This window comes from Mesoplodon mirus (assembly GCF_964341445.2).
Source record: "Mesoplodon mirus genome assembly, chromosome: X".
Classification (NCBI taxonomy): Eukaryota; Metazoa; Chordata; class Mammalia; order Artiodactyla; family Ziphiidae; genus Mesoplodon; species Mesoplodon mirus.
In genome coordinates, this window is record NC_138981.1 from 98,494,842 (window position 1) to 98,510,119 (window position 15,278).

At 34.4% G+C, this 15,278-nt stretch overlaps 1 pseudogene across 1 annotated transcript; it reads right to left on the reverse strand.

Annotated features, from left to right (window-relative positions):
* Nucleotides 1-11,713: 11,713 nt before the first annotated feature.
* Nucleotides 11,714-12,242, reverse strand: LOC309796978 (small ribosomal subunit protein uS5-like; annotated as a pseudogene). The gene has a single exon. The product of its transcript is annotated as a small ribosomal subunit protein uS5-like (transcript).
* Nucleotides 12,243-15,278: the final 3,036 nt, after the last annotated feature.

Below are 15,278 nucleotides of genomic sequence, written 5' to 3' on the forward strand. Positions count from 1 at the left end.
CACAGAAAAGGAAACTATCAACAAAACAAAAAGGCCACCTACTGAATGGGAGAAGATATTTGCAAACAATATATTCGATAAAGGTTAACATCCAACATATACAAATAAGTCCTAGAACACAATATCAAAAAAAATCTGACTAAAAATAAGCAGAGGACCTGAATAGACATTTTTCCAAAGAAGACTGACAAATGACCAACAGACACATGAAAACATGCTCAACATCACTAATTATCAGGGAAATGCAAATCTAAACCACAGTGAGTTACTACCTCACACTTGTCAGAATGGCTATTACCAAAAAGACAACCAATAACAAGTGTTGGTAAGGATGTGGAGAAAAGGGAACACTTGTGCACTGCTCATGAGAATGTAAACTGGTGCAGCCACTATGAAAAACACTATGGAGATTCCTCAAAAAATTAAAACTAGAACTACCATATGACCCAGCAATTCTATTCCTGGGTATTTATCCAAAGAAAACAAAAACACTAATTCAAAGATATACACATGCCGATGTTCACTGCAGCATTATTCACAATTGCCAAGATATGGAAGCAACCTAAGTGCCCATCAATAGATGAATGGATAAAGAAGATGTGGTATATACATACAATGGAATACTACTCAGCTATAAAAAAGAACAAAATTTTGCCATTTGCAGCAACATGAATGGGCTTCTAGGGAATTATGATAAGTGAAATAAGTCAGAGAAAGAAAAATAATGTATGATTTCACTTATATGTGGAATCTTAAAAACAAAACAAGTGAACAAACATAACAAAATGAAAACAGAGTCCTAGATATGGAGAACAAACAGGTGGTTGCCAAAGGAGTGGGGGGAGTGGAGATGGGTGAAGTAGGTGAGGAAGATTAAGAGGTCCAAACTTTCAGCTACAAAATAAATGAGTCACAGGGATGAAATTTACAGAATGGGGAAGATAGTCAATAATAATGTAGTATCTTTGCATGGTGACAGATGGTAACTAGCCTTATCATGGTGATCATTTTGTAATGTATAGAAATGTCAAATTTCTAGGTTGTACCCCAGGAACTAACATAGTGTTGTAGGTCAATTATACTTCAAAAACAAACAGACTCATAGAGAAAGTGATCAGATTTGTGGTTACCAGAGGTAGGGGGTGGGAAATGGGGAACTGGATGAAGGTGGTCAAAAGTTACAAACTTTCAGTTATAAGATAAATAAGTACTAGGGATGTAATGTACAACATGATTAGTATAATTAACACTGCTGTATATTTTATATGAAAGTTGTCAAGAGAGTAAATCCTAAGAATTATCATCACAAGGGAAAAACATTTTCTTTTTCTTTTACTTTGTATCTATATGATATGATGGATATTCACTAAACTTGTGGTGAACCGTTCATTATGTAAATAAGTCAAATAATTATGCTGTACAATTTAAACTTATACAGTCCTCTATGTCAATTATATCTCAATAAAACTGGAAGAAAAAATTTAAAAGAAGACTGCATTATATGAACATAAGCAGCTATATGCTGTGTGCCCAAAGATGAAAATAAGCAGAATTTAAAAGCAAATTACTACCTGGAAAATATCTGCATATGACAAGACTATTCCATATTATGTATGCAAAAATCTGCTACAATATTATAAATCCAAGAGAGAAAAATACTTAGTAGGAAAATGTACAAAGGGCATGTACAGACAATTGTAAAGTAATAATAATAATAATAAAAAGGAAAAAAATACAAAAAAAAATTTAACATCTTTATTGGAGTATAATTGCTTTACAATGGTGTGTTAGTTTCTGCTGTATAACAAAGTGAATCAGCTATACATATACATATATCCCCATACCTCTTCCCTCTTGCATCTCCCTCCCTCCCACCCTCCCTATCCCACCCCTCTAGGTGGTCACAAAGCACCGAGCTGATTTCCCTGTGCTACGCGGCTGCTTCCCACTAGCTATCTATTAAAAAGCTATAAACTTATTTGATTTCATTACTAATCAATAAGGATTAATCAAGAATGTGATCATCTTTCACCCAGTATATTGGTAAAAGGATGAGGAAGTAGACAATGCCATTCGGTATTGATTAGAGTATAAATTGATTTGATGTTGCTGTAAAATATTTTGGCAATATGTATAAAAATTATATAGATTCATTGGCTGAGCAACTCTACTAGAAATTTACCATAAATAGATAATTCCATTGAAAGGACAATTTCAAAAGTATGCAAAGAAGCACGTATAAGGATATTCAAATACAGTATTGCTTATAATACAAAAATATGTAATCACTCTAAGGAATCATCTATGTAGTTCCAATAAGTAAAGCATATACAGTACAAACCCTATGTTGCTAAACATCATTTATACACATACACATACACACACACACACACACACACACACGGAGATAACGTGTTTCTTTTTTCGGTGGGGTGGGAAGATACATATACATTTATTATTGCTGAGTTTGCAAAATTAAATAAATGGGTCTTTTTGTTTTTTTCTTCCAGTTTTATTGAGATATAATTGATATATAACAGTGTGTAAGTTTAAGGTATAAGATGTAATGATTTGATAAATGTATTTCAACATGGTTAATACAATAAGGTTAGTTAATACATTCATCACCTCACATAGTTACAAATTTCTGGGGTGGTAAGAACTTTTAAAATTTACTCTCTTAGCATTATGTTTTTTTATTGATAATTAGTAAGAGGCTTTTATATATTTACTAGAACCTTATCACATATATAATAAAATTATTTTAAAAATAGAAACCCTAGAGTTTTAAGTACAAAAACTGAAATAAAATATAATTTACTAGAGGGACTCAACTTCAGATTTGAGCTGGCAGAATAAATAAGCAGTCAACTTGAATATAGGTTAATAAAGATTATCTAGCCTGTGGAACAGAAAAAGAAACGTTGAAAAATAAACAGAGCCTCAGAAACCTGTGGCAAATCATCAAGCCACCAACATACATATAGTTAGATTCCCAGAAGAAGAAAGAAAGAGGCAAAAAGAGTATTTGAAGAAATGATGACCAAAAAAATCCCCATTTTGGTGAATAACATTTATACATACATCCAAGAAGCTCAACAAACTCTAAATAAGATAAAGTGACCCACAAATAGACACATCATAATCAAACTGTTGAAAGACAAAGAGAGAATCTTGAAAGCAGCGAGAGCAAAGTGACTTATCACAAGGCAGCTTCAATAAAATTAACAACCAATTATTCATCTGAAATTCAAAACCCTTTCATGATCCAAAAAAAAAAGTACTCAAAAACTATGAGTAGAAGGGAACTTTCTAAACCTGATAAAGGCATCTACAGAAAACCTATAACTAGCATCATACTAATTATGAAAGACTGAAAATTTGCCATAATATCAGGAATAAAACAGGGATGTCTGTTCTTCCCACTTCTGTTCAACAATGGATTGAAGTTCTAGCCAAAGCTAAAAACAGTTTCAGCAAGGTTGAAGGATACATAACCAATATACAAAATTAGTTGTATTTCTATATACTAGCTATAAAATATCAAAAATTAAATTAAAAAAATAATTCATTCAAAAAGCATCAAAAATAAAAATAGGAATAAGTTTAACAAAGGAAATACAAGACTTATACACTGAAAACTATAAAAAAATGTTGAAAGTAGTTTAGGAAAATCTAAATAAATAGAAAGACATCATGTGTTCATAGATTGCAAGAATTAATTTTGTTAAGATGGCAATACTCCCCAAACTGATCTACAGATTCAATGAGATACCTGTCAGAATCCCAGTTGGCTTCTCTGTAGAAATTGACAAGATGATCCTAAAACTGATAGGGAAACTCAAAGGACCCAAAATTGCCAAAACATTCTTGAAAAGAATACAGTTTATGATCTCTGATTTCAAAACCTTCTACAAAGCCACAGTGATCAAGTCAGTTTAGCACTGCCATAGAAATAGACAAGAAGATGAAAGGAGGGTAATGGAGAGCCCAGAAGTAAACCCTTATATTCTGGTCAATGAATATTTGACAAGGGTGCTGAGAAAATTCAATGGCAAAGAATAGACTTTGAAAAACGGTGCTGGGACAATTGTACATCCACATGCAAAAAGATGAATTTAGATGACTACCTCATACCATATATAAATATTAACTCAAAATACATCATAGACCTAACTGTATTAGGTGAAAGTATAAAACTCTGTGGAAAAAAAAAAGAATAAATTTTCATGACTTTGGACTAGGCAGTAGTTTTTTAGCCCCAAGAAATAAAAGCTTATGTTCACATAAAAACCTATACATGAATGTTCACTGCAGCTTTATTTGTTATAGCCCCAAACTGTAAATAGCCTGGATGTCTTCCAATCGGAGAATGGGTAAACTGTGGTTCATTCTTACTAAGGAATATATTACTCATAACTCAAAGGAATGAACTATTGATACACACAACTTGAATGAACTTGAAGGATATTATTCTGAGTGAAAAAAACCATCTCAAAAGATTACATACTACATGATTCAATTTATATAACATTCTTGAAATACTAAAATTATAGAGAGGGAAAACAGATCAGTGGTTGCCAGGGATTAGGGATGGGTGGCCATAGGGAAGTTGGCATGTTATAAAAGGACAACACAGGGGTCTCTTTGATGACAGAACTGTACTGTATCTTGACTGTGGTGGTGAATACACAAACCTACACATGTGATAAAATCGTATAGAGCTAAACACACATGCGGACAATACAGATGAGTACAAGTAAAACAGGAGTTATATGAATAAGAAAAATAACATATTTAAAGGGACATAGGCTACTTCCTCACAGGTCTATTTAACAATTTTAACTGTAGGAAATGGAATGTTCTAGGGTGTCACTGATTTTACTTAAATGTAGAATTGGGCCTCTGACTTAAATATCTATATAAAAAATTCTGAGGTAGATTTATGATCTTCAAGATCTAAAGGAAATCATACAATACTTCCTGATTGATGTAAAGAATGTTGAATTAAATAAAACTGTATGTAACTGGATGATTCTAAAATCTGAGATTTTTTTATAACAATGTTATATACACTAGCATGTTGTGAAATTGATAAACCAATTTAGTTAAATTTTTATCACAAACTTGTAGTGAACAGAATATGAATCAATAGGTTAATATAAAGGAAAAATTTGCTTGATATTTCCCTTTTCAGGATATTTTGAAAAAGATGCCCAGGTAACAATTACATACATATAAGACCAGAGATTCTATGTTTTATTTTAATGTTTGTTTTATGCTAATGTCCATTTTTAAAAGTAATTGAATGAATTACCTTTACTTTCACATTTTAAAAATTACTATTAATAGTACTTGAAAGTTGATGTTAAGTAGGAAAAAAAACCCACAAGATACATCATAGTTTCTCAAAACCAAAGACAAAAATGACTTAAAACTTTCCATAGATCATATCCGGAATGCTTAAAGAACTTCTACTAATCAGTAAGAAAAGGAAAGACAATACTCATAAAAGAGAGTATCCAAATGTCCAATAAATATATATTACAAATATATATAAATATATAAAGATGCTTAATCTAATTAGTCCTTAGGCAGATGCAAGTTAAAATTTCAGTAAGATAGGGCTCCCCTTGTGACGCAGTGGTTGAGAGTCGACCTGCCGATGCAGGGGACACAGGTTCGCGCCCAGGTCTGGGAAGATCCCACATGCTGTGGAGTGGCTGGGCCCATGAGCCATGGCCACTGAGCCCGCACGTCCGGAGCCTGTGCTCCGCAACCGGAGAGGCCAGAACAGTGAGAGGCCCGCGTACCACAAAAAAAAAAAAAAAAAAAATTACAATAAGATAATGGTACATAACATCCACAATGGCTGCAATTTTCAATACTGATATTACCAAGTGTTATAATACAGAGAGCAATAAGAATCCTATATATCGTTGGAGAGTAAGGAAATTGGTACAGCTACTCTTGGCAGTACCTACTAAAGCTGAACATATATCCTGTGACTAGCAAATTGATTCCTAGGTATATACCCAATGGAAACACTTATACATGTGCACCAAAAGAAATGGAATATTCATAGCCATATTCTTGGTAATAGAGTAAAACTTGAAATAATCACAATATCTCATCAATAGTAAAATAGATAAATTTTGGATATTCATATCTGCGAACACTATATCACAGTGGAAAAGAATGAATTTGAAACAATGTGGATAAATTTCACAATCACTATGTGAATTAAGGAAGTATTACATATGAAAAAGTTGCACAGAACTAAACACAAATATATACACACAAATGAGTGCAAGTAAAACTAAGGAAAGCTGAATAAGATAGGTGGATTACATGAATGTCAATGTCTTGGTTGTGATATTATACTATAGTTTTCTGACATGTTACAATTGGGGAAACTGGATAAAGGTACATGGAATCTATATTATTTTTTACAATTTCATACAAATCCACAATGAAGTCAAAATAAAAGGTTTATTTAAAAAACAGGCCATACAATATGAAGCCATTGCCTTTAAAGGTAATTATGAGTCTAGAGATATATTCAATGGAGTCACTATTATGTATTTGACTTCACTGTCCACAATTGGTAGTATCACTGGTAGATTCCCTGTCTTTGGTAAAACATTACTTTAGAAATCAACAAGGAATGACTGAGGATTTCTATTCTCGATCTAACTAGCATTCATTGTGCTTTTGGATTGCATGCTATTCTCAAAATGAATATTGATTTGAGGTCATTTAATTGGTTCCTAGTTCAGCCATTTCTGGATATATGCTACTTATAGTTTCGTTCCCAAAACAGAATTACTGTGGGGCCACAGTGCATACATAAGGAGTCTATTTTTTTCGTCAAGAGTTCTTTAAATGTGAAATCATCTACAGTAAAAGAGATTACAAAGGAGTTGTCTGAGATTAAAAATGGTAAAACATTATCCTTGCCCTAAAACATGTGTATTCATTGCTAAAAGACAGTTTGAAATTATCTAAGCACTTTGCTTAGAAAACCCACAATATTTATTTTTGAGTCCTTAAATCCTGTTTCTAACATGTCAGAAAAAAACAAACAAGAATTATACTTTTTAAAATCTTAGAATTTATTTATCTGGCTATCTCATTCATAACCACATACAAAGCAGGTGGTTTTCAGTTACTGAATGAGTGAATAATTGAATGAATTTGGATTGGCTATAGAAGACTAGCCAGTATTATGAGCAAAAGGAAAATATTCTAGGCATATGATAAATTTTATATATATACATATTTTTAAATTTCAGGGGTCAATAGGAGCTTGGTTTAATTGAAGAAGAGGTTTCATGTACAGGGAAAGTGGAAGGTAAAGCTAAAGAAGTAGGGGTCCCTGATTGTGTGTGGGCATTGAACATCACGTTGAAAAGTTTCAACTTTATCTGATAGCCACTGGAGAGGTCCTATTAATTAAGTAAGAGTGAAATAATTTCCCACTAGGTAAAATAAACTCTTGAGATGTGAATCCAATAGGCATATGGATGAATCAGTTAATTTCCTCACATACTGCTTCTCCATTTGTACCATTCACTTTCAATAACATTTTGTAAATATGGGACACATTCAGGGAGAATTTTAGTTCCTGAAAATAGTGACAGTTTGGTAGAGAGGCTTCCATCTGTCTTACACTGTATATAGCTCAACCTCACCAAAAGCCAGTTATAGATATTTACTGTAGTGATCAAAAATTCTGATCTTGGGGCTTCCCGGGTGGCGCAGTGGCTGAGAATCTGCCTGCTAATGCAGGGCACACGGGTTCGAGCCCTGGTCTGGGAGGATCCCACATGCCGTGGAGCAACTAGGCCCGTGAGCCACAACTACTGAGCCTGCGCGTCTGGAGCTTGTGCTCCGCAACAAGAGAGGCCGCGACAGTGAGAGGCCCGCACACCGCGATGAAGAGTGGCCCCCGCTCACCGCAACTAGAGAAAGCCCTCACACAGAAACGAAGACCCAACACAGCCAAAAATTAATTAATTAATTAATTAATTTAAAAAAAAAAGAATACCTGATAAATCCTGAGGATATATCTTGAAATACATATAAAAAATTCTGATCTTTGGAGAAAGTTATAATCAAATTTTAAAACAATAGTGATTTTTCAAGTGAACTAAAGCATTTCTCAGCATTCATACCCATCTATATACATACATACATGTATGTAAGCTTTTGGAAAATCAGGGAGCATAAAATAACCACATATTACGAGGATACATGATACTGAGAACCAGATTTTTTGCTAATTGAAATATAGTTAACATAAAATATTATGTTAGTTTCAGGTATACAACATAGTGACTCTACATATAAATACATAACAAAATGATCATTATGATAATACATTATGAAATGATCACCATGTGTCCCCATAGAAAGTTATTACAGTACTATTGACCATGTTCCTTATGCTGTACATTACATCCCTTTGACTATTTATAACTGTAAGTTCATACCTCTTAAATTCCTTCACCTATTTCACCCATCCCCCCATCAACAAAACAAAAAGAGAGAGAGATTTTGAATGAGCGGAAGATCAAAGGAGAAACTAAAGCTGGTAAACTCTGGTACTAAACAGTACAAAAAGTATAATTCTATTATTATTTTGCATAATATTGTTTTATAAAAGGATGCTGAGAAATCAAGTGACAGACCAGAGCTCTGCTATATACTAACTGGTAATCACTACTAATATGTGATTCTATAGAGAGACCCAGGAGTGTAGAGAACACATGACATCTCCACATGCATATGGTGACCTTTCGCATTCAATTTCTAGAATCAATTTGGAAAGGATCATGCTTTCCTCTACCCCACCTATTGATCACTGACTTTTGCTATGGAAATTACATGGTAAATTTGGTGAGCTTTTTGCCACAAAATATAAAATTCTATTTGACATTGGTAGTAGTCAAAAGGAGAGTAGATAGATAAATCCATGATGCATACTAGTTGCCAAGGATTCAATGTGAAACTTAACAATCAGGATGAGGCAGTTGATGTTCTTCGGGTGTTAAGCCTTACGATCCTTATGATTCAAAATTATTGATGACATTGGAGGTGAGGAAGTGTTCTTGTTTCTTTTTTATATTTAATATTCTTAGTGTAAAAAAATGAAATTTTGATAAATTAAATATTCCACATTAGGTTTCATACAGCAGAAATTGGGGGAACTAAATTAGTAAAAAAAAAAAAAAAAGCCTACTTCACAGTTACCACATAAAGAATGCCTAACTGAGTTCACTTATAACTGCAAGCAAACCAAGGATATCATGATGATCTGCAAGACGACCATGCATCAAATGTTACTTTGCACTCTCTCTTCCTTCTCCAGATCTAGTACATTACCAAAACGCATTCATTTTACCTACACATTGAAAAAAATATTTTTAAAAGATATATATATATATATATATATTTTTTTTTTTTTTTTTGTGGTACGCAGGCCTCTCACTGTTGTGGCCTCTCCCGTTGCGGAGCACAGGCTCCGGACCCACAGGCTCAGTGGCCATAGCTCACCGGCCTAGCCGCTCCGTGGCATACGGGATCCTCCCAGACCGGGTCACGAACCCGTGTCCCCTGCATCGGCAGGTGGACTCTCAACCACTGCACCACCAGGGAAGCCCAAAAGATATATTTTTAATCCATTTATTTTTTCTTACTCTACCAGGGGCCAAGGCACTGTAATTTCTCACTTAGACTATTGTAATAGCCTCCTAATATTTTCCCTACTTCCCCTTTTGCTCACTTTCAAGCAGTTCTTCCCAATTCAACCAGAATTATTTTTAAAACCTGTAAATCTCAACATATAAGCCTCCTGTTAAAAACCCTCCTATTGCTTCCTATCATACTTACTGAGAGATAAAGAACTCTGGTCCTAGGACCAGACCAACTGAGTTTGAATCCTGTCTGTACTACTTACTAGTGACTGTGAGCAAGTCACTTAACCTCTGTGTTCCTCACTTTTGTTATCTTTAAAATGGGAGTACTGATAGTACCTATCTAATAGAGTCTTCATGAGGATTCAAAGTGATGATACAAGTAAAATACCTACAACAATTTCTGATACTCTTATGATCTTATTACTCTAGGCAGTAAAACACTTACCATGATATATACGATCTTATATGACTTGATGGTTGTCCATCTCTCACACCTCAGGTTGTACCACATTTCCCCCTCACTATACTGCAGTCACACTGGCTTTTCTATTGTTTCTGTTCAAATTCATGTAGCATATGCCCACTTAAGAAAGTTTGCACGTGCTACTCCATCTACCTATTTTTCCCCTTATATTTCACTTGGTTGGTGCCTTATTCATATTTCTGGGGCTTTTCCTGATCATCCAACCTAAAGTACGTCACAAAATTGCTCTCCCATATTACACCTAGCTTTTTTTTTCCTTCCTAGAATATGTTTACATTTTTATTTTCATGTTTTTCATGTCTCTCTCCCTCACTAGACTCTACTTTCTATTATGGAAAAAATACTTTCTTTTCAATATATCTCCAGAAGTTTCAAAATTACCTTGTACAAAGTAGGTTCTCAATAAATGTTTACTGAAGTAGAAAAAAATACTTAAATGAGTATGTAAACCATAAGGAAATAAGACAGATTAGCATGGAAGGCGGGAATCCTAGAGGGAAAGCATCTTACAGTGAGAACAAAATATAAACAAAAGCATAGATAGGAAAATAGGACATATTCTAAAATATACAGTTTTTGACCAGTGTGGCTGGAACAAGGGGAATAGTAAGAACAGATATAGTAATGTTTAAGAATGGAGAGTCAGCTTGAGGCCAAATTAAGTCTTTGTTCCTATATGTATCGTACATATATGTATCATATGAAATATGCATAATCTTCAAACATAATAGGATATATTGATACTACACATCGTGCTGAAATAGAATGACTGTTAACCCTTTAGACATCAACTGTTCAATCACAAATTTTATTATCATTACATCTAATGTTTATTCCACTTGCCCATTTACCTATTTATAAGCTTTTATTTTTAAGTTTTTAAATACTTATAGTGATTTATCCACTTTTGAAAATTTTACAGTGGAATGTTTTCATCATCAAAAGCTATGTAAGACAGAAAACATGACAATTTAACGCTTTGTAAATTCCCTTGGTTAAAATGAATGGTGAGTTTTTTTCACAGCAGATTTACATGAAATTATTTTTTGGTTCCTATTGATTTCTAGGGTTGATTTTTTAGATGATGGAAGTCTGAATGATCCTTTGGAGAGTTCTATTTTGAAAGCAAGCATGGGCAGTCCTAGCAGTTGTACATGAGGAATGTTATCTTTCACTAATATAGAAAAATATTGAAGGTGCTTTTTGCTGACAGTTCCAGGTGCACAATGTTTATTCTGTATCCCAGGAGCAAAATAAAGAGTCCTGCTGTTAAAAAGGAACTGGGGAGTTCAAATAGTCTAGCCACTAGCTCCCAGGTAAGATAGCACCTAACTAGATTTATCTATTCTATTATTAAACACTACAGGGCAAGGGGATACTTGCAATATACTATTTCTGAACTCTAGAAATAATGATGCAGATTATTCTTACTGTTCTGCAAAAGGAGGATATGGTTCTCTTTTTAGGTATTTGTTTTATTTATTTATGTTTGTTTGTTTGTTTGTTTATTTTAAATGGCTTAATTCACTTTATTTTTCTCATATAAAACTATGTGGTGGCTACAGCTGGATCTTGTGTCCTCTGCACGGAAACTCTGATGTGGGTCTTTAAATGATGGTAGTGAATTCCTGATATGGAGACTTGATGAACATCCATCTCTCCAGAGATCAGAAGTGAGATAACTGTAGGTCTTGGAAATGGCATCAAAAGTTGCCCAGGGTGGCGGTGCAGCCCCTGGCAGAGGTGTAGCAGTCGTCAATTCTGGCCATCATCAGTAGCTTCTTGGGCACAGGGGCTGAGACCATTCCAGTGTCCCTGGGGGCAGGGATGATACGCACCAGCACAGACGCACAGTGGCCAGTTACCTTGCAAGGGATGGTATGGGGCTTGCTGATCTTGATACCCAAGTAGCCTCGCTGCACAGGGACGGTGGGGAGCTTGGCCAAAATGATGACCCCAGAGATGGCAGTGGCTACCTCCTTTGAGCACTTGACACCCAAACCAACATGTCCATTGTAATCCCCAGTGGCGACAAATGCACCAGCGTCATCCACCATTTGGTGTTTTCACGGAGAAGATCTAGGTATCTGTTTTAAATGAGATTATTCCACTCAGAAATTTGGGAATCACATCTCTTTTCAGGATTCTCTATACCCTATCCTACTTGTTTCCTCTATAGATAACCAACCCAGTACAACAGCAACCTTCTAGCTCAGTTTCAGATTTTATGATCCCAAACTTTTTCCCCTTTGGTATTTTCCCATCTATCATCCCTTTCTCCTAGAGATCTGTTGTCTGTCAACATTAAGATGGATGATAATGAGGTGACCAGACAAATGAATCCCAGCTCACGTGATGGTTAGCTGACATATTGCTTTTAATGTTTTCATTCTCTTAATGTGCAATTAAAGTCCTTAAAGAGTGACAAATGCTGACAATAATATAAAAACTGTGTTGTAAAATTCTGTGCAATAAGACCTCTGATTTCTTTTCAAATTATTCCACATACATTAGACTGAAAAACTTAGAAGTGATTTCATAAAGGGAATATTTGCATAGTAAAGTATATAATAAACAAAGGCCAATACTGTTACCAGAGAAATTTTCTATTAAATATATCATAAGGGACTTCTGTAGAAATACCCAGTCAGTAGCATTCATGTAAAGAATGTTATATTTTCCTTGGTTTGAAACAATATCAAATCCAGTTTTTTAAAAAAATTGATAATTTCAAAAGATTTTAAAAACCTGGTTATTTCCATGCCCTCATAATTTTATTGAAATGATGGCATAAGTTGACGTTCAGTAATAACAGTACAGTATTATCTATGTTTTAGGTTTTTATCAGTTGGGTTTTTTTTTTTTTTAGTTTCTGCTTTATAACAAAGTGAATCAGTCATACATATACATCTGTTCCCACATCCCTTCCCTCATGCATCTCCCTCCCTCCCACCCTCCCCATCCCACCCCTCCAGGCGGTCACAAAGCACCGAGCTGATCTCCCTGTGCTCTGCGGCTGCTTCCCACTATCTATCTACCTTACGTTTGGTAGTGTATATATGTCCATGCCTCTCTTTCGCTTTGTCACAGCTTACCCTTCCCCCTCCCCATATCCTCAAGTCCATTCTCAAGTAGGTCTGTGTCTTTATTCCCGTTTTACCCCTAGGTTCTTCATGACATTTTTTTTTTAATTCCGTATATATGTGTTAGCATATGGTATTTGTCTTTCTCTTTCTGACTTACTTCACTCTGTATGACAGACTCTAGGTCTATCCACCTCATTACAAATAGCTCAGTTTCGTTTCTTTTTATGGCTGAGTAATATTCCATTGTAAATATGTGCCACAACTTCTTTATCCATTCATCCGATGATGGACACTTAGGTTGTTTCCAGCTCTGGGCTACTGTGAATACAGCTGCAATGAACATTTTGGTACATGTCTCTTTTTGAATTATGGTTTTCTCAGTATCAGTTGGGTTTTAATGACTTCATAAACGTATTTGTTTAGTATGATTTAAATCGATTTTTTTAAATGACGGCTAGTTCGGAAATATTTACCACTGCTGGCACCGTTAGTTACAATTTACCTTGGAAACATTTTATAGCAGATATATGTTTGAAATATAACCTTAAATAATACTTGATATATTGGCTTTTTAAATATATATATATTATTATTGCCACTGGAAGAGACTTGGAGTATCTAGTTCAGATAATTTTTATTCATTTTTTTATTATTGAAGTATAGTTGACTTCCAATATTTTTAGTTTAAGCTGCACAACATAGTGATGGGACAACCAAGTATATTATAAAATAATCACCATGACAAGTCCAGTAACTGTCTTTCACTATACAAAATTATTACAGTATTATTTATTGTATTCCATATGTTATATGTTATATCCTGTGCCTTATATATTTTATATTTTATAACTGGAAGTTTGTATCTCTTAATTCCCTTCACGTATTTCGCCCAACCCTTCACTCCCCTCCCCTCTGGAAACCACCAGTTTGCTCTCTGTATTTATAAGTCTATTTCTGTTCGTTTTCTTTTTAGATTCCATATATAAGTGAGATAATATTGTATTCTCTAACTTATTTCACTTAGCATAATACCCTCTAGGTCTATCCATATTGTTTCAGATGGCCAGATTTCATTCTTTTTTATGGCTGAGTAATATTCCCATGTCTATGTTTGTGTGTGCGTGTAATCTTCTTTATCCATTCAAATATCAATGGCTACGTAGATTGCTTCCTTGTTTCCAGCTATTGTAAATCATGCTGCAATGAACATAGGGAGGCATGTATCTTTTCAAACTAGTGGTTTTGTTTTCTTCAGGTAAATACCCAGAAGTGGAATTGCTGGATCATATGGTTGTTCCATTTTTAATTTTTTGAGGAACCTCCACAGTATAGAGGTTCCTCAAAAAATTTTCCGTAATGGCTGCACCAATTTACATTCCCAGCAACAGTGTACAAGGGGTCTCTTTTCTTCACTCACCAACACTTGTTATTTTTTGTCTTTTTGATGACAGCCATTCTGATAGGTGTGAGGTGATATCTCATTTTGGTTTTTACTTGCATTTCTCTGATAGTGATGTTGAACATCTTTTAATGTGTCTGTGAACCATCTGTATGTCATCTTTTGAGAAATGTCTATACAAGTCCTCTGCCTATTTTATAATCAGATTGTTTGTTCTGTTGATATTGAGTGGTGTGAATCCTTTATATAATTTGTGTATTAACCCATTATCAGATACATCATTTGCAAATATTTTCTATCATTCAGTAGGTTGCCTTTAGTTACATTGATGGTTTCCTTCACCATGCAAAATCTTTTCACTTTGGTGTAGTCCTATTTGTTTATTTTTGGTTTTGTTGCCCTGGCCTGAGAAGACAGATCCAGAAAAATATTGCTAAGATCGACATCAAGGAGTATATTGCCTATTTTTTCTTCTGGGAATTTTACGGTTTTAAGTTTAACATTTAAGTCTTTAGTCTATTTTGAGTTTATTATTCTATATGGTGTAAGAAAAAGGTTGAGTTTCATTCTTTTGCATGTAGCTGTCCAATTATCTCAACATAATTTAC